This window comes from Chiloscyllium plagiosum, unplaced genomic scaffold (assembly GCF_037043375.1).
Source record: "Chiloscyllium plagiosum isolate Xiang-an unplaced genomic scaffold, Cpla_swu_hap1 HiC_scaffold_41, whole genome shotgun sequence".
NCBI lineage: Eukaryota > Metazoa > Chordata > Chondrichthyes > Orectolobiformes > Hemiscylliidae > Chiloscyllium > Chiloscyllium plagiosum.
The window spans coordinates 15,647,885-15,671,565 of record NW_028270179.1 but is presented as its reverse complement, the minus strand read 5'-3'; the positions used below and the strand labels follow the sequence as shown (position 1 = coordinate 15,671,565).

The window sequence follows — 23,681 nt, the reverse complement described above, 5'->3', positions numbered from 1 at the left end:
ATGTATGTCAGTATTGACAGGGGAGTCCGACGGAGAAATTCGGTATGTAGCGCGGGGTCAGTATTTACAGGGGTTCTAGGCAGTACTTGAGTATTTACTGGGGTATACAGGGGAGTGTGTAGTTATTTACAGGTACTTTCCGGGAAGTGTGTCATTATGGACAGGGTCGTCTTTCGGGGTGTGTGCCAATATTTACAGAGGGTTTCCAGGGCACTGTGATGGCATTTAAAGGTGTGCGCCGCGGAGTGTGTCAGGAGTTACAGGAAGGTTCCCTGAGTTTTTCGGGTTTTCACAGGGCGTGCTCTCCTGCGCTGTGTGTCAGTATTCAGTGGGAAATTGCCAGGAAGCAGTCCGTATTTATAGGGTTTTCCAGGGAATGTATCCATGTTCCTGGGCAGTGTGACAGTATTTAGAGGGATGCACCGGGGCATGTGTTAGCATTTACAGGAATGTACCCCGGGCATTTTCAGTATTTACGGGGGGGATGGAGGAGTCTCCCAGGGTGTGTTAATATTCAGACGCGAATTCCCGTGCAGTGTTCGGTAGTTATTAGGGGATCAGGGGATATGTGAGTATTTTCAATGGAGTTCTTGAGCAGTGTGACAGCATTTAAAGAGGTGTACCGGGGAATGTGTCAGTATTTACTGGGGTCCTGGGCTGTGTGTCAGCATGTCCAGTGGGTTACCGCATAGACAGTTGGTATATATAGGGGAGGGCACATGGAGATTGTAAGGATTTGCAGGGGTGTCCCGGTGGAAAGTGTCAGTATTTACTGGGTGGTCTTGTGGATTGTGCCAGTTTTTGCAGTGGGGATCCCGGGGAGCATGTCAGTGTTAATATGGGGCTCCCGTGATGTGTTTCAGTATTTACAGGTGAATCGTGGGGAGTGAGTCAGTAATTACAGGGTGGGTCACAAGGACTGTGTCGGTGTTGCGAGACTGTACCTGGGAGTATGTAGTTATTCCAGGGGTGAATGCCGGGGATCGTGTTAGTATTTAAAGGGTAGTCCAAGGGAGTGTTTTGGTATTAATAGGCGGGTCCAGGGAAACGTGTCAGTTTTTACAGGGAAGTGTTGGGCATTCTGTCAGTATTTAAAAATGTGTTGCTGGAAAAGCGCAGCAGGTCAGGCAGCATCAAATGAAAAGGAGAATCAACATTTCGGGTATATGCCCTTCTTCAGTATTCCTGAAGAAGGCCCGAAACGTCGATTCTCCTGCTCCTTTGATGCTGCCTGACGTGCTGCGCTTTTGCAACAACACATTTTTAAACTCTGATCTCCAGCATCTGCAGTCCTCACTTTCTCCATTTTGTCAGTATTTACAGGGTCTCCCCAGGCAGTGTGTCAGTATTCACAGGGAGTCCTGGTGAGTGAGTTAGTACTTACAGGGTGATCCAAGGTATAGTGCCAGTATTCACAAGTGTGGTCCCGCGGAGATTGCCAGCATTTACTGAGATGTCCCGTGGAGTAACTTCGACTTTACACAGTGGTGTTGTGAATGTGCGTCCCAGCCAATACGGCAGTACTTGCAGGAGGTTCTGCGGTATGCATCAGCATTTACACGTGTGTCACGCATAAGTGGCAGAATTTAAATTGAGGGTCAAGAGTGTGTGTCGTGGTTTAATGGAATGTGGAGGAGAGTGTGCCATTGTTTACAGGTGCACTTCGGGATGTGTGTCAGTATTTGTGGCGTGTCCCAGGAAGTGCGTCTATATTTACATGAGTGGTGTGAGGAGTGTGTCAGTACTTAGAGTATTTACAGGGGTGACTTGGGGGGTGGGTAAGGTTTTACACGGCAGGTCCCAGGCACTGTATCAGTATTTACAGGAGGTTCCTGTGAAAGAGACTGTATTTATCGGGTGGGTCCCGGGGAGTATGTCAGAATTTACAGCAGGGGTCCAGAGGAGTGTGTTGGCATTTAAAGGTCGATCAAAGTTTGTGCAAAGATTTGTAGCTCGGGTGCTCGTTGTTGTGGTTCTGTTCGTCGAGCTGGAAGTTTTTGTTGCAAACGTTTCGTCCCCTGGCTAGGCCACATCATCAGTGCTTGGGAGCCTCCTGCGAAGCGCTTCTTTGATGTTTCCTTCGGTGTTTATAGTGGTCTGTCCCTGCTGCTTCCGGTTGTCAGTTTCAGCTGTCCGCTGTAGTGGTTGGTATATTGGGTCCAGGTCGATGTGTTTGTTGATGGAGTTTGTGGATGCATGCCATGCCTCGAGGAATTCCCTGGCTATTCTCTGTCTGGCTTGCCCTATGATAGTAGTGTTGTCCCAGTCGAATTCATGTTGCTTGTTGTCTGCGTGTGTGGCTACAAAGGATATCTGGTCGTGTCGTTTCGTGGCTTTTTGATGTTCATGTATGCGGATTGTTAGCTGTCTTCCTGTTTGTCCTATATAGTGTTTTGTGCAGTCTTTGCATGGGATTTTGTACACTACATTAGTTTTGCTCATGTTGGGTATCGGGTCCTTCGTTCTGGTGAATTGTTGTCTGAGCGTGGCTGTTGGTTTGTGTGCCGTTATGAATTCTAGGCGTCGCAGTAGTCTGGCTGTCAGTTCCGAGATGCTCCTGATGTATGGTAGTGTGGCTAGTACTTTTGATTGTGGTATGTCCTCGTTCCGTGGTCTTTCTCTTAGGCATCTGTTGATGAAGTTGCGCGGGTATCCGTTTTTGGCGAATACCTTGTATAGGTGTTCCTCTTCTTCTTTTTGCAGTTCTGGTGTACTACAGTGTGTTGTGGCCCTTTTGAATAATGTCCTGATGCAGCTTCGTTTGTGTATGTTGGAGTGGTTACTTTCATAGTTTAGGACTTGGTCTGTGTGTGTGGCTTTCCTGTTTACCCTTGCAGTGAAAACACTATATAGGACAAACATTGAAGACAGCTAACAATCCGCATACATGAACATCAACTAGCCACGAAACGACACGACCAGCTATTCTTAGTAGCCACACACACAGACAACAAGCAACATGAATTCGACTGGGACAACACTCCTATCATAGGGCAAACCAGACAGAGAACAGCCAGGGAATTCATAGAGGCATGGCATTCATCCACAAACTCCATCAACAAACACATCGACCTGGACCCAATATACCAACCACTAAAGCGGACAGCTGAAACTGACAACTGGAAGCGGCAGGGACAGACCACGATCAACACCGGAGGAAACATCAAAGAAGCGCTTCGCAGGAGGCTCCCAAGCACTGATGATGTGGCCTGGCCAGGGGACGAAACGTTTGCAAAAAAACGTCCAACTCGGCGAACAGAACCACAACAATTCACAGGAGTGTTCCCGAGGAATGAGTCAGTTCCTACGGTGGGGGGGGGGGGGGGGGGGGGCGGGGGAGTGGGTCACGAGGAATATGTCGGTACTGACGAGGATGAAGTTACCAGGGACTGTGTCAGTATTAATTGTTTTTTTTTTCCTGGACAGTGTGTTCGTAATTAACGGGTGATGCCGAGGTATGTATCAGTGTTTACAGGGTTGTGGCGGGGAAATTGCTCGTATTTACGGGGACGGGGTCTCATGAAGCATGTCCATATTAACAATTTACAGATACGTTTCGGGAAGTGTGTCCTTATTTACAGGAAGGGTCGTGGGGAGAATGTTGGTAATGAACAAAGACCATAGAACATTACAGCGTCGACCTGTCACACCAATCTGAAGCCCATCTAACCTACACTATTCCATGTACAACCATATGCTTGTCCAATGACGACTTTAATGTACGTAAAGTTGGCAAATTTACTAAATTGCAGGCAAAGCATTCCATACCCTTACTACTCTCTGAGTAAAGAAACTACCTCTGACATCTGTCCGATATCTGTCACCTCTCAATTGTCCGCTCGTGCTCGCAGTCACTATACTTGGAAAAAGGCTCTCTCTGTCCTCCCTATCTCACCCTGTTATTATCTTATACATCTCTATTTAGTCATCTCTCAACCTTTTTCTCTCATACGAAAACAGTCTCAAGTCCCTCAGCCTTTCTTCGTAGGATCTTTCCCCTACACCAGGCAATATCCCAGTAAATCTCCTCTGCACCCTTTCGAAACTAATTAGCTTAGCCTCTTGGTGTCAGTGATATGTTGTCACAGCGATGCTATTGGTAAATTAAGGGGATGACTCAAATTAAACTAAACTGCCTGTGAGAGCGATTTATTCCAGACTTCCAAAGAGTGTGATCTCTGGGATGATCTTAGAGAGAGACTTTACATGTCTGAGTCCACAAGAGATTTTCTGGGCCAGTTGAAATCTCAACTTTAAGACTCCCTTGCCAATTCGGCCTACTGGTCATAAGTGCGAGGTTCTAGGCTTTTCATGAATGCAATTTCTTCTTATTAATAACTAAGAACTAGGCCCAGGCCTTTTGGCCACCTTTATCCCTTGTGATCAGTCCAGCTGATGACGAGGAGCTAGGCTTCAGGCTTCAGTCACTCCAGATCCTTGACACCTCAGCCCATCCAGTGTGTGATGATGTAGTAGTCGTTGACTTGGCCTCCCAGTGTGTCATGCCCGAGGGTGGGATGGAATGTTCCTGGGGCTGCTTGACGCTTAGCAGCTTGCTGGAGGCCAAGCGCAGTGAGGTCACGATGCAGCACATTTTGGCATCCGGGCCCTGGAGGCCTGTAATGGTTCACTGCAGTTACTGGTGAAGGTTTTGCCTGGCTTTGTTCAGATCCCCACTCACTCAGGATACGGTGCAGGAGGGCAGCCAGGTGATGGCATGGTGCACGATGTTGACACAGGTGGAGAGCAGGCTCCCAAACATCCAAGTCGTTGTCAGGGCTGGGCGTGCAGGTAGCTGGAGTTGGGCATCTGGGGACCCTGAAGTGACGTCGGCGACTCCTGCTGATCCATTCGCTGGGAGGGAAGGATGATGGTTCTCAGGGGCGAGGAGGCTGCACTCACCCGTGGAACAGTCGTGGCCCCCCACGCCAATTAGACAGTGCCGAGGCCTCAGTCAAAGACCCAGCTGATTGATGAAGCAAGTGAAAATGAAGCCTGAGTGTTAATTTCCCTGAACTGAGCTTCTCAATAAGTCCTGCACTTGGATTGGCTCCTTCAGCACTAGGCCCATTATACCATTTGGTCCTATATTTCCCCTCATTTAATCCATAACTGAGTGTGAAATTGTCTAACCCAGCTCTCGCCCCTTGACACATGCTGAGCCGATATTTTCCAGCATTGTGGAGATATTGGCTAATTGCCTAACTCAGCATTAGGCCTGAGATGCAACCTGGACCTTTATCATGGCCAGGGTAGGAGTGGGATATGGCTCATTTAATCCACCACCATGAATTACATTGGCTGACGAGGACCAAGATACATCTTTACCTCTGGTGTATGGGTGGTGTAGATAATCACTGATCTGATACCGGGAGTGAAATTGGGTAATCCAGTCCTCGGCCAAAATTCGACCTGGGCTACATCTTCCTGGTCTGTTGGTTTCAACTAGCCCTCGATTAGCAGTAAATATTTGGTTCGGGACTGGATGTTCGGCCTAAGTTTCCCCACACTGTGCTTCTCGATTCATCCCACATCATCGAGTGTGAGATCAGTGTAAGGATGTGCCTAAGAATGGAGCCTGAGACTCTCCGGCTCTGTGTGCACATGCATCTGGCTGGGACGGTGAGGAACCTTGGTTCCACATTATTCCATCAGATCAATTAGCACTAGGCATACGATGAAGCCTAAGTTTACGTTTGCTTCCGTTGTGGGTTTTGGTCAGTTCAAGAAGGAAATGTCAGGAAAATGGCAGATGAGGCATATTGATCTGGGTCACCTGGTCTACTTCAAAACAGAGGACCAGTACATTTACTTCCAAGGATTACTGGTTTTTACTCTCTCTGGTTAAGAATGAGATTTGTAATCTCAGAAGTATTAAGGCAAGGTATAGGCTTGCCTGAGACAGAGCCTGCACGTAAATTACACAGTCTGTGTCTCCAGAGTTCTCACATTGGATGGAATTATTAAATTCAGTGCTCTGCTGATAATGGTACCTGAGGCCTACATTTCTCAACATGGGGCTCCAAAGCTCCCACATTAAATTATAGAATACTTATAGCGTGGAAACAGGCCCTTTGATCCAACAAATCCACACTGATCCTCTGAAGAGGATCCCACCCATAGACCCATTCCCCTAAACTCTTACTCTTTATTTCACCTGACTAAGGTGCACCTGACCCACACATCCCTGAACACTGTGGGCAATTTAGCATGGACAGTCCATCTAACCTGCACACCTTCGGACTGGGAGGAACCCGGAGCACCGGAAGGAAACACACACAGACACAGGGAGAACATGCAAATGCCACAGAAGCAGTGATCTAAGGCTGGAATCCAACCTGCCTCCCTGGCGCCATGAGGCAGCAGTGCTAACCGCTGAATCATCGTGTCACCTCACCACTGATCTACCGTGCCACATTGGGTGGAATTGTTATATTCAGAACTAGGTCCAAGATGGAGACTGAGGTCCACATTACCCCACACGGGGCTCGAACATCCCACACCAGGTGAAATTAGGAAAAGAAGTGTTAGGCCGTGGATAGAGAAATCCCGAGTCTTTGCTGTGCATCGCCAGATGGGAGGAGGATTAAGTTCCTGGCCAAACAACGATTCGAGGAATAATATCAAAGATCAAGGGCAGAGTTTAATCGCTTAAAGTCAGGAATATGAAAGGTGAAACCACAATGGTATACGACAGGACACACAACAGCCAGCGGAGACAGAGGAGAGAACATGTGGACAGTTTTGGATAGACGCAACATTAGCAGGATTGCTGTTTTGGGTAATTTTCATTTCCTGTACATTGACTGGGACTCACTGTGTGCTCGGGACTTGGATGGGGCAGAATTTGTAAGGATCATTCAAGAGGGATTCTTGACATGATATGTAAACAGTACGACCAGGGAAGGGATTATATGAAACCTGGATTTGGGAAATGAGCCCGGACAGGTGAGTGAAGTTTCAGTCGGGGTCAGGAATCGAAACTGAGTCCGTAGCGCCATTGGACAGCAGTACTCACCGTTGAATCACCGTGCCACCCCACCACTGTTCCAACGTGCCACATTGGGGGAGGGGGGGGGGGGGGAGGGGGCTTGGTGGGGGAGGTGGGGTATTTTGGGAGTAGCGACCATAATACCGTAAGATGCTCGTGGATTAGCTGCCCTCAGGTGAAGGCCTTAAATTAGAGGAAGGGGAGCTACTACAAGGCTGGAACTGGACTTTATTGATCGGAGCCGGCGGTTTGAGGGTAAATAGACATCGGAGATGTGGGAGTATTTCAAACAAAAGTTGATAAGAGTTCAGGAGTGGCACAATCCTGGGAGAGTGAGGGATGCGAATCGCAAGATGCATGAACTTCGGATGATCAGGGATGTTAAGACCATGGTCAGAAAGAAAAAGAAAGCATTCCTAAGGTTTGATTTGAAGGTGCTAGTATTGGACGATTGTGGACAATGTTAAAAATCACACACCAGGTTATAGTCCAACAGGTTTAATTGGATGCTCTAGCTTTCTGCACGCTGCTACTTCATCAGGTGGTTGTGGAGTATAAGATTGTAAGACACAGAATTAAGAGCAAATGTCCACAGCGTGATATAACTGAAGTTATATATTGGAAAAGATCTGAATTGTTTTTTAAGTTTCTTATTTTTTAGAATGGGCATGATGGTTTCAGTTCTTTCATCTGCAAATTCCAGAACTTTCTAAAAGTTACATTTTCTCGGAAACTTTCACCCTCGGTGCCACGTTGGCTCAGGTAATGCATTGGAGGTGTGAGATGCCCTGTGTGAGGCTATCTGTGCCCTAGTGTTCAGACTGATACTAATCTAAAATAAGGATCTACAGAATCTTACATGGGGTTAAGCCGTTTTTGAGCAAAATAAAATGTAATTCTGCAAGTGAAAATTCACCCCAAAAAACTAAGAGGTGTGTGTGTGTGTGTCACCTGTAGGGTCGCATAAACCTAAGGTCCCGGTTGAGGCCATCCCCCTGAGTGCGTGGCACGTAGTTATATAGTCATGTGACTCTGCCAACGTTGTCTATCTCATACACTGCAGGAATGAATGCCCTGAGGTATGGTATATTGGCGAGAACAAGCAGAGGCTACGGCAATGGTGAGTGGGCACCGCACAACAGTCAACAGACAGGAATGTTCCTTCCCAGTCTGAGAACACTTCAGCGGTCCAGGATATTCGACTTCAGACCTTCGGGTGACCATCCCCCAAGGCAGACTTTAGGACAGGCAACAACGAAAAGTGGCCGAGCAGAGGCTGATCGCCAAGGTTGGAACCCATGGGGTTGGCCTCAACCAGGGGCTTGGGTTCATGTCACACTACACGTGACCCCACGACATTAGGCACACACACACACACACACACAGAGACACATACACACACACACCTACAGACCCATTTACCCACAATTCTACAGACCCATACACTCACGCAAATCTTCTCTCATATGCAAGCTGTCTCTCAGAAGCTCACGCACACTACCACACTCACTCAAGCACCCTCTCACAGACTTATACCCCTTTACACTGACACTCACATGCATAGACAGACACGCTCTGTCTCACAGACACTCAACCACACACCCCCAAGTCCACATGCATGCGCGTGCACACACACACATATCAGTTTGTGGGGAGATTTTGTGCTTGCAGAATTACATTTCATATTGCTCAAAGATTCTTCAATGCATGTAAGATACTGTATAATCCTTTTTTAGATGAGAATCAGTCTGAACATTGGGGCACTGACAGCCTCAGGGCATCTTGCACCTTCAATGCACTATCTGGGACAATACAGCACAGAGGGTTAAAGGTCATTTGAGAATGCAACTTCAAGAAACTACTGGAATTTACCTATGAAAGGAATGATTCCAACATGCCCATTCTAAAATATGAGAGACTTATCAATAAACCAGGTCTTTTTCAAAATATAATTTCAGTTACATCACACTGGACACTTTTGCTATAAGTGCTGTGTCCTATGATCTTATACTCCCCAACACCTGATGAAGGAGCAGTGCGGAGAAAGCTAGTGCTTCCAAATAAACCTGTTGGTGTTGTGTGATTTTTAACTTTCAAAATTTAGGAGGATGGGAAATGACAAAACCCTTGAAGTAAAGAAATAAAGTAGGAATGGACTTATAAAAGGAATTAGAATGGCTAAAAGGGGCCACAAAAAGTCATTAGCAAACAGTATTAAGGAGAATCACAAAGCTTTTCACACATATATAAAATAAACAAGAATGTAGCCAGGGAAAAGTTTGGCCCACTCAAGGATAAAGGAGGGGATCAATGTGTCGAGTCAGAAGAGGTAGGTGAGGTCCTAAACGAATACTTTATGTCAGTATTCACCAAAGAGAACGAATTGGTGGAGGATGACCTCAGGGAAGGGAATGGCAAGTTTCTCAGCCAGGTTACTGTTAAAAAGGAAGAGGTGTGCGTTTAAAAACATATTAAGATAGACGAAACACCAGGTTCTGATGGGATCTGTCCCAGAGTATTGAGTGAGGCAAGAGAGCAATTTACTGCAGCATTCTATCAACAAACTCTATCAATAAACACTTTGAGTTCGACCCTATCTATCACCCCCTGAGAAAAGGAACAGGAAGTGGCTTCACCACAGAAAATAACATCACGACAGCAAATGACATCACCAACCCAAACAAATGCAAACATAGAAACATAATGCAGGAATTTTCAGCATTGCTTCACCAGAGACCTACTGAAGATGTTACCTCGTAGGGTATCGAAATATCTGGAAATGAACCTTGCAGCTCAACGACAAAACCTACCTCCAAAAAATCAACCTGAGCTACAAATCTTCTCAAATCGTATTACTAGAGCACAGCCAGATACCTTTATGTCTTTTTTAGCCACAGGTGATTTCACAGAGGTCTGTCAATAGCTCATATAGTCCATACAGGCTGTCAACCCATGTAATATCTCGTAAATTCCCCTTTGCAAATAGAACCATTCTGGCTCAAGATTGGGTACAGACAGACACTGATCTCAAACCTTTAAAGCATTGTCTGAGCTGAGATGTCACCATGTGTTAGAAAACCTTAAGTTATCTCATGGAGGTGGCTTAAAAGATGTTCTGGGATTTACTTATTAATGAATCGAAACTTGCAAACCATTCTAAAAGATGGAAGAATTAACAATCCAGTTTTGTTCAATGTATCATGACACTTTATACATTTTGTGTCCTGTGATCTTTTACTCCACAACCACCTGTTTAAGGAGCAGCGCACTGAAAGCTATTGCTTCCAATTAAACCTGTTGGTCTCTGACCCGGTGTTGTGTGAATTTTAACTTTATCCACCCCAGTCCAAAACTGGCTCCTGACATAGTCCCATCATATCAAAAGGATAGCAGGGATAATCCAGGATTTTACAGGCCTGTGAGTTTCACATCGATGGGAGGGGAATTACTTGGAAATATTCTCGGGGAAAAGATCTATGTACAGACATAGGGATGTACAGCACAGAAACAGACCCTTCGGTTCAATCAGTCCATGCCGAACAGAATGCCAACCCGATCTTTGTCTATTTATCCTATCCATGCCCCTGTTAATTTTCTTAATCTCTGTAAATTCACCCCTCAGCCTCCGACGCTCCAGGGAAAATAGCCCCAGCCTGTTCAGCCTCTCCCGATAGCTCAAAACCTCCAATCCTGGCAATATCTTTGTAAATCTTTTCTGAACTCGTTCAGGCTTCAAAATACCTTTGTGATAGAAAGGAGACCAGAATTGCATGCAATATTCCAACAGTGGCCTAACCAATGGCCTCGACAGCCGCAACATGACTTCCCAACTGCCGTACTCAATACTCTATCCAATAAACGAAAGCAGACTAAACGCCTTCTTCACTATCCTGTTACCTGCGACTCCACCTTCAAGGAGCTATGAACCTGCACTCCAAGTTTTGCTTGTTCAGCAACACTCCCTAGGAGATTACCATTAAGTGTGTAAGTCCTGCTAACTAGTCCCTGGTCCTTACTAACTATGCATCTTATGCTCACATCTAAATCATTTAAATAAATGACGAAATGTAGTGGACCCAACAACGATTTTTGTGGCACTCCACTGGTCACAGGCCTCCTGTCTCGGGCCACAGTGCGTGGTCTCATAATACTTGGTCACTTATTTAAGAACGAGATGAGGATTAATTTCTTATTATCACTGAAAACTATTGAGACTGGTTTATTAAGTGTACTGAAAGCTGAGATGGATAGATTTTAATCAGGAAGGCAATCAACGGTGAGACAGCAGAAGGCAGACTGGGTCTGGAAGTGGTGACCAGATAAAGCACATATTCAAATGATTTCGGGCACAGTGTGATGCATCTGTTTTTGTTTGACACAGGGAGAATGTCTGAAGATTTTGGAAAATGTTTGAATGGGAGTTTGACAGGCGAAGCCAGAAGTGGATGCCCATCTCTAATTATGCCGAAAATGATGTGGAGGAGCCGGTGTTGTACTTGGTGGGCAAAATGAAAATTCACACAACATCAGGTTATAGTCGAACAGTTTAATACTCCATCACACGCATGTGCATATTCTACCGAGCATGCACACATGCAAACCAACTCTCTCTCACGTACACTCACACGCACTCTTACACACACACACACACACACACACACACACACACACACACACACACACACACACACACACACACACACACACACACACACACACACACACACACACACACACACACACACACACACACATATATATATATATATATATATATATATATACACATATGTAGATACATTCTATTGTTGCTCAGAAAGCATGCAGCCCACAGAGAGTCAATTCCTACCACAATTTATAAATTCCTACTCTAGGAATTGAACCAGTCTTACTCAAGCTTGGGATGCAGACAGATTCTAACCTCATAGCTTGAATACATTGTCTGAGCTGAGATATATTTTTGTTTTATAAAACCTTAAGTTACCTCGAGAATGTGACATAAAAGTAGTTCTGGGATTTACATCTTCATGAAGCGAAACCTGCAATACTTTCTAAAAGGTGAAAGACATAATAGCAATCTCGGTTCGTTTTATGTATCATTTCAATTGCAGGCCACTGTGATAGCTTACTATAAATTCACTCTTTTAGGACCCCACTGCACTAATTACCTGAAGCGTCAGCACTCTCAAAGCTAATACTTTCAAGTAAACCTGATGGACTATAACCTGATGCTATGTGATTTTTAACTTTATCCCTGAAAAGTAATGGTGTGTTCGTCAGCGACTTGAAGTGCTGCAGACTCTGCGTCTCTGTGTCTGCCTTGAGACCACTGGATTCTGCTTCTCTTGCAGAATAAATGTGGATGTACTCCTTAAATTGGTATTCTTGCAAACGGTCCCAATGAATGCATGGTTGGTTGTAGGAGGGTGGGAGGCGGTTAACTGTTGCGAGAGGAGGTAGCACAACAATTGAGTGTGGACTGCCATTTACTGACCCTTCCATCCCTTCCTCCCTACGTTGATACACACTAACACACATGCCCCAGACTTGAAACCCACACAGAGATTCCTCACTACCTTGTGGATGATCATTGGGAGAAGGCAGCCCCGGATCCTGTTGTACACTACCTTGTGAATGATTGGGGGAGGGGAGAGGGCGGTCCCAGCTCCTGTTGCGCACTCCCTTATGGATGATGGGAGAGGGGAGAGGGCAGTACCAGCTCCTGTTGCTCACTCCCTTGTGGATGATGGGGAGGGGTTAGGGCAGGCCCACCTCCTGTTGCTCACTCCCTTGTGGATGATGGGGGAGCAGTGAGGGCAGTCCCAGCTCCTTTTGCTCACTCCATTGTTCGGGATGGATTTTCCAGAAATTGCCTGAATTGGGCGAAGACCGATCTGACTGACTGGAATGGGTGAATGGAAAAGCAAGACTATTTGAACAATGGGCTTCCCGCTTCTCTGAAACTTGTGTGGACAGCATGACGGCCAATGAGGGATGGTGGAATGAAGGGGCAATCGTGGAACTGTCAAATGAGGAAAAGAAATGGGGACTGGCTAATGACAAGAGAGGAGTGTGTTGGGACTGAAAGTGAAATTGTTCAATAATGGAGGAAAGGGTGGGAGCCTCGCTGTGGTTGGACATGCTGTGGGACATAGGTAAAGCAGTGTTACCTCTGCAACCATACTTTCTTATGCAAGATAAATGAATTAAAACCAGTGTATAATTGTTTCAGCCAAGAGCTGAATAAATAATTGATCATGCAAGGTAAATAAACTAACACCAGTGTATAAGTGTTTCAGCCAAGAATGGAAACTATATAAAGGAAATACATAATTGCTTTCATTAGCTGAAATGTGAATACATAATGAAATGTGCCTGCAAACAACGGAAGATGTTAAAGACAAACAGATAAAATGCAAAGAACATTGAGTTACGGCTGAATTGGCACGTTGCCCTCATATAGGCACTGAAATGAACCAAGTTAGTTTCAGGGTAAATTAGAGTGAGGGTCACTCAGCTTGGAGTAGGGGAGGAAGTAAACAAGGGCGGAGCACAGCTAGGCAGGCGCAGAACACAATAAGTAATGTTGAATGCCAATGAGGGAAACGGGGAAGTATCGACAGAGTCTCAAGTAAACTGCATAAATTGTGAAGTAATTTTTGGATTGAGGTGCCTCCTTGCTAGACACCCGTCTTGCAAGAACGTTTCAATAAAGTTCGCTGTTTCAGAATTTGACTCGGGCTGATATTTATTATATTGTGAGCTCTGGTTCTCACAAATTGGACGCTCAACCGGGGTGTCCATCATCACCATCATCACCAGCCGGGTAAACAGCGTCGATGGTTGGTAAGATGCATTCTGTTCCTTTTAGAATGATCCCGTGTTTCTCAGTAGTGGGTTCCCCCTTCTGGTTGACTGATCGAGATCCGATGAGCGTCTATCTGATGGCAGGAACGCATTGCTTGTTTGCTTTCAAAGATGATGTGCCTTTTCTGTGCTTGCAGATTTAAAATGAATATCTGTGGCCTGTAGCCAGAGAGCGTGTAATGACACAGAGAAACACCCGAATTGCAACGTATGTATTAAAAAGGCCGTACAGTCAGCAGGACAATCAACAGTTTTTACCAAGGCGACAGGCTTTTGAATTTAGCCAATCAATTTGAACCAGGCACTTAGATTCCAAAATCCGGTATATTTATGCCTGCTGGTTTTGACAACATGGGATCAATACTATTGGTATGTCATCATAAAAAGAAGGGCCCAGTGCCAGCTGCCATCTACTAGATATAACAGACATCAGCTCCAGACAGAAACTGTCTAGAACTCACAAATCCTCCATAACTGAGAGGAAGCCCCATCTAAATTCCAACCATAACACACACGGAACTATCTAATATTCCTGAACTTAGACTCAACACTGAAAGCAAACAGTATTCTGGAAGACTAAATTTTGGGAGAATAAGTTCCAATATCCTTGAAGAGATGGGACCTGTATTTATTGGAACAGCATGAAAAAATCATCTTGCTTAATTCGGGATTATTTAGTAATCAGAAGTGATTTATTCAGTTTGTTGATGGTTCAGATAAGTTGTTCACTGTGAGAATCAGACAAATGAATTGTTACTTTTTTTAAAGTGAGTGTCAAGAATTTATTTTATTGAGCAGAAGAAGTTGATGAAACGCAGTTGTCACTACTTCCCACACCATGTACGTTGCCGTACTGTAGACGTTGCATGACAGTAGTAATACAGGCTGCACAATTCTAAAAATATAAATATCAGTTGTACTACATTGTAGCCATTATATTTATGTCGATAGTGTGCAAGAGCAGTCTGCTGAGTGTCCAAATATCAGTCGACATGGTCGTCCTATTTCATACAATATTTCTACTTCCCTGTTATTGTCCCTGGCTTCCAGTACAATGGAGGTGGAGTCAGGTTTCTGAGCCCAGGGTCGTCTGCTACATCGGGTTTGCTTCTCGTGTCTTCACATTTCTCTCCTCTTTTTGTCTTTTTATAATCTTCTCATACATTTTCCTTGCCTTTGGGCGAAGAGCTCTGACACAGCGATAGCATCTGTGATGGAAAGTAAGCCCAGCAGCGTGGAATTGTGCAGGCTCAGCAGCCCGGACTGGTGATGGTGGCTTCTGCAATGTAGAGACACTCTGAACGCAGATTCCTGGAGGCGGTGGCGGAGGCGAATTTGGCGGCCTCAAAAGAGGCTGCATGTCAGACGGATGCCCGAAATGGTGTCGCAGAAATATAGAGGATAACAGCAGGAGGAGGCTACTCAGCCCTTTGAGCCTGCACTCAAATTAATTACGACCATGGATGATCGTCCAACTCAATAGCCTCATCCTACTTTTACCCATTCACAACGGGTTTGTCATGCATAATGTCCCCTTCAGAAATCCATGTTGACTCTGTTTGATCCAATCACTGCATTCGAAATTCTCCTGGCGGAGTTTGTGCCCGTCCTGAACCTGTCAGCACAGGTTGGGTCTGCATTGGTAGAGCCCAGCGTGGACTAATAGTCGCAAAGGCTTCAGTGGAGGCAAGATTGCGTGGAATAGCTGTAATGTTCGTTCCAGTTGCGGTGGCAGGGAAGCACTCGTGCGTGGCCACAAGGAACTCATGATAGACCAGTAAATTTGGACACTTTCTTTAGCCCAAAGTTGTGCAGGTCGGGTGAATTGACCATGGTCTTTACTCAGAGAGTGGTAAGGGTATGGAATGCTTCACCTGTAACGGTCGTAGATTTGCCGACTTTAAGTACTTCTAAGTCGTCATTGGACAAGCATATGGACGTACATGGAATATTGTAGGTTAGATGGGCTTCAGATTGGTATGACAGGTCGGCGCAACATCGAGAGCCGAAGGGCCTGTACTGCGCTGTAATGTTTTATCTATGAATAAATTGCCCATAGTGTTCAGGCTTGTGCAGACTAACTGCAATTATCCGCGAAATGTAGGGTCATGGGATAATAGGTCTGGAAATTCTGAGAGTGTCGGTGTAGACTTGTTGGTCACAATCGCCTGTTACAACAGCGCAAGGGCTCTTCCACTCCTGTCAGTTTTTTTCATCATTTTTTCTGCCTTTCTATTCGAAGTTTTCATTTATGTTAATTTGCTTCAAGATAGCACTCGAGAGTGGCGACCATATAAAATATTTTTCATGATATTTGGTCATGATATCTGCGTGACAATACATTATACAATGAATATTTAAACAAATTTTAGACAGCATTTCCACATTTAAATCTTCCTGTCATTTTCAAAACAATTCTCACTTCCTCACGATCATTTCATTTCAGATGCTATTCGATTACCCAGATCGTGCTGTTGCTTTATACCGTACTCCCACTTCCACATGTTCCAAATATTTTGGAAGGAGTTCCTTATTCCGCATTTCTCTATTGTTTTGGCGATAATCAAACTGCTACATGTTCCAAGTTATTTTGGACACGATTCGCACTTACACATATTCACTGTTACTTTCAACACAATTTGTATTTCCATGCGTCCCTGACTTTTCAGAAAACATTCCTGCTTTCATACGTCCCTGTTTGTAAACGACTATTGCCACTTCCACAAATTGTCTGTTAGTTTAAGCAGCACCCCACTCTCACACGTTCTCTGCCATTTAATACAGCATTCCCAGTTCCTTATGTTGCTGTTATTTTTGACTGTGTTGGAGAGAGATTTTAAAGAGCATTCTTGTGTCTTGTGTTTAGAATTCGATCTTTATTCAGAGCTCCTTATCAACCCAATCTGAGAAAGGTCATTGAAATCACAATGCAATGCACTTTGCACACTCCCTAACGACTAAGAAAGGGATTTTTACACATATCGCATTAAGATGATTGTATGTAACATTGATATCAGTGCTTGACAATTCTCTTTCTACAGTTGTGTACCACAACAAGACATTTGCCAGCTGCACCGTACCTGCGTGGGTGATGTTTGTCAACTTATGCAGCTTTGATTGATCATTTTCGCGAAGAGATTCATTCACACTGCAGTACATAAAATAATTCCATATATAAAGCAAAGAATGCGCATGCTGGAGATCTGAAATCAAAATTCCTCTGATGAAAACTCGCCAGAATTGACATATTAACTTTTTTCTCCCCGCAGATGTTGTGAGACTTGCTGAGTTTCATTAACAATTTCAATCGTTGCAAGTCCAGTTGTCTGCTTATTACATGCACGGAACTTGTACTGCAGTTCTCACCTCGATACAACAATCCCACATACATTTGCTGATCTTTTCCTTTTCTGAGCTCCACTCAAACTGATACTGTCATGGCAGAATCAACCAGGATGTTCAGTTCAGGCAATCTCGATGATGAGATTTTCTCACTTCTTCTTGTTCGTTCTTTTGAAGGAGAATGGTGAAGTTCTCATCAGGCCATTCCTTGCTCTCACTGAGTGGAGAGGACAATGATATCCTACTATGCTGTGAATTCCACCGGAAGCTGACACGGTTAAGGCTAGGCTATCTCCCAGGTAGATTGTTCAGAAGGCATATGGTGTGTTAGTGTGTATTAGTAGACGGATTCAGTTTCGTTTCGACGAGTTCACGCTTCATCTGTGCAAGACACTGGTAAGGCCCTTATTGCAGCATTGCATACATTTCTGTTCACCACATTACAGGAAGGACGTGAAAATCTGGAAAGGTTTCAGAGCAGATTACAAGGATGCTGCGTGTTATGGAAGGATGGTCTGACATGGAAGGTCTGAGGGAACTGTGGTTGTTTCCCTTTGAATGATGAAGGTTAATAGGTGATTTGATCGAAACGTGTAAGATAATCAGAGGGTCAGATTGGGTGGGCATTGAGAGAGCTTCTTTCCTCCGATGGTGAAGGCTAACACGAGGGGAAGTAGCTTTAAATTGAGAGCTGATTGATTTAGGACAGCATTCCGGAGTAGTTTCTTTATTCAGAGCGTGGTAGGGGCGCAGAACGCCCTGCCTGCAGCAGTCGTAGATTTTTCTATGTTAAGGACATTCAAATGGGCATTGGACATATATATGGAAAATAATGAAATAGTGCAGGTTAGATGGGCATCAGAATAATGTCTCAGGTAGGCGCAACATTGAGGGCCGAAGGGCCTTTAATGCGCTGGAGCGTTTAATGCTCTTTGTTCTGTGTATGGGATTTTCTTCCATCAGATGGTATGGACCTGGAATATTTCAGTATGTTGGGTGGTAACGCTGTTTAAAGACGTGTATTCAAGACTAAGACATACTTTTTAAAATCAGTATGGGATTCAAGGGGTATGGGAATGAGGTAAGAAGGCAATACTCAGGAGTATTGGCAAAGACAGGTTTTCATTTACTGACCGAGCAGAATTGATGCGATAAGTGGCCTAGTTTCATTCTGGGTCTTATGGTTTTAGTTCAAAAGATATGCTTGTGCGGAGATGTGTGATCTGCTGCGTCGTGTTTGGATTGTTCAAAGCACGAGTCTGAGTCCTACATTGTAGGACATCAACTCTGGAGGACAGATCAACCGGGAAACCAAGGTGCAAAGGGTCGGAACAAAAGGGCTGATTGCCCTGTTGGTCGCCGGGCACTGTTCTTACTCTCGTCATGGTTCTGGTCCGAACACTGTAACATCTTCTCCCATTATTTCCCACCTAATCAGTCCTCCCGCATCCACCGTCTCAGAAGCGGCCATATTCAAGTGACACGAGCATCATTTCAGTTGTAAAATATACTTTTAAATTGCCGAAATGATGAGTGTGAACTTAAGGCATATGCTCTGGCTCATCTTTGCTTGAGATCACCGCAGCCTGTGGCAGAGACCGAGGCATTTTTCAGCCAAATGTGATTATGAGAGCAAAGGCTAGCAAGGTTGCATCTTCTGCCCTGGCCTTGTAATCACTGCTTGGAATGACGCAGTTGCAAATAATTGCTGACATTGCAATCACATAATTAATTTGACTGGAGACGTTAGTTTCTAAAAAATGCAGATACTTATGCATCATTTCAAATAAGCGAGGTGCATTACATTCGGCAGAGATGAACACGGATAGTGGTAATTTCTTCATTCATATGTACGGAAATTAACACGAAGTAAACTGAATATAGAATCCTCAATCAATTGTACTTCACTTGAGTCTATCCGCGTAGAAATCCATCATTGTCGAACTCACTTCCTGCTGAACGTTGCCCAGCATATATTTTCCACCGAATACCAAATCAATTCTCATCATCTCAAGTAAGTCATTCCATTTTCTGCATTCCCTGACTTATTCTGTTGTGGTTTCACGATCACTGCCGCATGCAACTAAGAATGCAGCACTCACACAAGTTTCAATTGTTCCGTGTACAAACAATATTAAAGCTTAATGGTCTCTATTTCAATACCACACATAATTCCCAAACAACAGGATAATGTTAACGACTGCTCAATGCTTTCAAATTTACATTATCTTACTGATGTGGAATTACGCTTGTCCAGGACATGTGCACATGCTAAGTACAGCATCGTTCTTCCTTGGCAGCTTTTAAATTCACAAACCTGATTAATGTTTCATGAGTTGTCATTGGCTTTTACATATAAATCAATAAAACCTCGTTTATCATACTTCTTGAGAATTATGTTATGATTTCATCTGCATCACACCGCCAAATCCATTCACTTTAAATTAAATTAATTTTATACGTTATTCCCTGATTCCAGACTCACGGGTACTGTCCCAAGTCGATTATGAAACTGGAGAAGTTGCAGAGAAAATTTGCAAGAGTGCTGCCCAAATTTTTCGTGGCTAGTGTGGGGGGTGGGGAGGACGTGTTGTGGCCGTGATTGAGTTACATCGAGAGGCTGGATAGGCTGGGATATTGTTCACTAGTGCACAGGGTGTTAGTGAATAACAAAGGTCCTTTCTGAGGAAAGAACTGTTCAAAACAAGAAAGCATAATTTTAAAGCGAGAGAAGAAAGAATTAGAAGGGATCTGAAGGGCAAACGTTTCGTACAAACTGCGGTTCGTATGTCGAATATACTGCCAGAGGAAGTGCTAGAAGCAGGCACAGCTACAATTAAAAGGTAGAGGCACAAGTGCATAAAGAGAAAAGAGGAGGAGGGAGATGGAAATAATGCCGGCAAAAGGGGTTAGTTCAGTTGGGAAACTTGGTCGGCATGGACGCATTGGATGAGCGTTTCTGTTCTGTGCTGTAGTGCTCCATGGATAAGCTGACATCACATCAAAATATCTTGGGTATGAGGGAATGATTCGATACTCTGAGCAATTCCGACATTGCAGAACCTTTACTTAACTACTCACATACAATGGCGTCCTTCGTGGTTAACACTTTTGCCTCCCAGCACCAAAGACACGGGTTCAACTCTATCATTGCGTGATGGTCTGTATGGAATTTTCACATTCTTCCCGCGTTCTCATGGGATTCCTCCTGGCGCTACAGTTTCCTCGGCATTCTAAAGATATGCAGATTATTTGGATTATCTTTGCCAAATTGCGTCACAGCGTCCAAAGATGTGCAGGCTTGTGGTTTAGCCATGTGCAATGCACAGTTATTGATATAGGGTGGGTGTGGAGAGGAGACGGAGGTTGGAGAGAGTTGTGAGGAAGCGAGTACTCCATGTGGGGTTGCGAGGATGGAGAACCTCTGTTGCACACTCTTTGGAAGTTTGGTGTAGATACACTGGGCTGAATGACTTATTTCTGCATTGTAGGGAATCCATGATTACTCTGAGAAATCATAAATATTCTGACCTTCATATGATTGGAATCTTAATAATCTTCAGTTCTCTGACTTTAGAGAAAAACTGAGGGCCACAGCATTTATCTGGCTTAGTTCTGCTTCAGCTGTGCACATTTCCAAATAAATACCAGTATGCACTGCCAGTTACGAATATCTACGCGAATCCAAATAAGAATCGGTTTCCTCTACCAGCTCTCTCTCTGTCAAAGCAACTCTAATGGCAATTGTGATGCTATCCCAGGGAAATTGGGGAAGCTCCAGCTGCTCCATTCGTTATGTGGTTGCCATGGTAATGGTGTATGTACTGACAATTTTCACGAATGTTATGCTGAACAGAGACAATAGTTATTAATTCACATTACTTTTTTTTTTTAACTGACCTCTTTGCCTAAAGGTTGCTACCACCTGGTTCACATTGAAATAGAATGTTCCTCGGATGATGCCTGACTTGTGGTTCTATTCCAGCGCCAATCTCTCGACTCTGATCTCCAGCATGTGCAGTCCTCACTTTCTCCGAATGGACTTTTCAATCTGTGTCTTCATCACCTTCATTTTTGTTTGATATGTTGCAAGACGCTGATATCTAAATATTGCACCCAAAAAGCTGCTGCAGTGCCTCTTGCAATATATGGTATTTTTCTTAGTTTAAGAAACATTCTCATCTTCTTTTGATTTAAGCTCAATCTGATAAATAACAATGTTAGACTGGAGTGTTCTATAGGTGAAACCATTTTGCAACCTAGGATGGGATGCATTTAGAATGTTGGATAAAGCTTCAACGACATTCCTAAAATGAGCTTTAATTATGTTGTTGAACGTTTCCTTCGACACATTTTAGTGTGCTATTCTAGTTGGTAAGGAACTGACTGGTCAGAGCAAGGGTCAGAATCAAAATGACTCATAGTTGGAAATCAGACAGAAGTTTCTGATTATACTCTGCACCATATTGTGCAGTTTTATGCTGTCATGTTTTTGTGTGTATTCTCTTTGCTTATAGTGTAAAGAAAACTTAAATGATGAATATGACTACATTTTTGAGATAGTTGCATAAATACTGGTGATTTTATTCTTATGTACTGTCACATTAATTGTGTTGCAACTCAAAGGATTCACTATGAACTTTGTAGTGGTGAGTACTATAGGACAGGTAAATTTTCACAAACCAGCAATAAAAAGACAAGATCAAGAGCCGACATCGTTCTACAAAATCAATAGAAAAGTTTGTTTCAGGGAAGAATGTGACATACATAGAAATTAGAAATCATAATTGTGTACCTGCAGGATATTTCATGACAACGAATGAAGTCAAACTCTGACAGAAAGGGCGAGGTGATTCAACAACAATAAGAACAAAAAGATTTAAACATATAATCTCGAGATTTCCGCATTTCAGAAAACAAAAATGACATTTGCCACCAAATGATTTGGCAGCCCTTAACTTCCAAATTTCAGTGCAATTCAAATACAGCATTGTTGTTGTTGTTTCAGAGTTACACCACTCCGCTCACCGTGTTTGCAGCAGCTATCTGAATGGTCATTATGACACAGTATCAAACTTACCAACAACTGACAATCTCCCAGCACCATCCTACATCTCATCCGCTTTATCCTCGACCACAACTTCTTCACCTTTGACAAAAAGTACTTCATCCAGGCATATGGAACATCTATGGGGACTAGATTTGCACCCCAGTATGCCAACATCTTCATGCACAGGTACGTACAAGACTTCTTCTCTACGCAGGACCTCCAACCAACATTATACAACAGGACCATTGACGACAATTTATTCCTCTGGACCTATGGTGAGGAGTCATTGACAAAACTACATAATGATATCCACAAGCTTCATCCCACCATCAAAGTCACCATGGACTACACTCTACTATCTGTCTCATTCTTCGACACATGCATCTCCATCAAGTTTAGACACTTCAGCACCACACTCTAGCTCAAAGCCACAGAAAAATTCACAATGCTGCACTTCTCCAGCTTCCACCCAAAACTTATTAGAATAGCCATCCCCTGTGGGAAAGCACTGTGCATACACCGGATCTGTTCAGATGAGGAGTAACGTATGGGCATCTGGAAGTACTCAGGGATGCCCTCATAATAACGGGGTACGATGCTCAACTCATCGACCGCCAGTTCCGACGGGCCATAGCAAGGAACTGTAATGACCTCCTCAGGAGACAGACAGTGCAGCAACTGACAGGGTACTCTTCGCTGTCCAGTACTTCCCAGGAGCCGGGAAACTACGCCATGTTCTTCGTGACCCGCAACACATTATCAACGTGAATGAGCACCTCGCCAAGACCTTTCCCACAGCTCCACTGCTCGCCTTCAAAGAGCCGCCAAACCTCCAACAGATCAACGCCCGGCGTGCAGGAAAGCTTGATACAACTTTGTCAGAGTAGGCGCTGCAAGAGGTGTCAGAGTGTGGGCATACATACCACCATTACATGTGGGGACACCTCCCACTATTTATGAGGCAGGTACTTTTGCGATTCAGCCAACGTTGTCTACCTCATACGTTGCTGGGAAGGATGCCCTGAGGCATGAAACATTGGTGAAACCGAGCAAAGGCTACGGCACTGTATGAATGGGCACCAAAAAACAATCAACAGACAGGAGTGTTCCCTCCCAGTTGGAGAACACTTCAGCGTTCCAGGACATTCAACCTCGGACCTTCTGGTGCCCATCATCCAAGGCGAACTTCGGGACAGGCAGCAGCAAAACGTGGCAGAGCACAGGCTGTTAGCTAAGATCGGTACCCATAGGGAGGGAATAAACTGGGACCAAGGTTTCACATCACACTACAGGTGACCTGCATTGTATGATATACACAGAGACACTCCTATGCACAGTCACGTACACAGACACTACACATAGTCCTACAGACACACACTCCCACACTCACACATTTCATCCTCTCACAGATTTGGACGACTTTACACTCAC

At 44.4% G+C, this 23,681-nt stretch overlaps 1 pseudogene; it reads left to right on the top strand.

Annotated features, from left to right (window-relative positions):
- Positions 1-23,481, top strand: LOC148138162 (uncharacterized; annotated as a pseudogene).
- Positions 23,482-23,681: the final 200 nt, after the last annotated feature.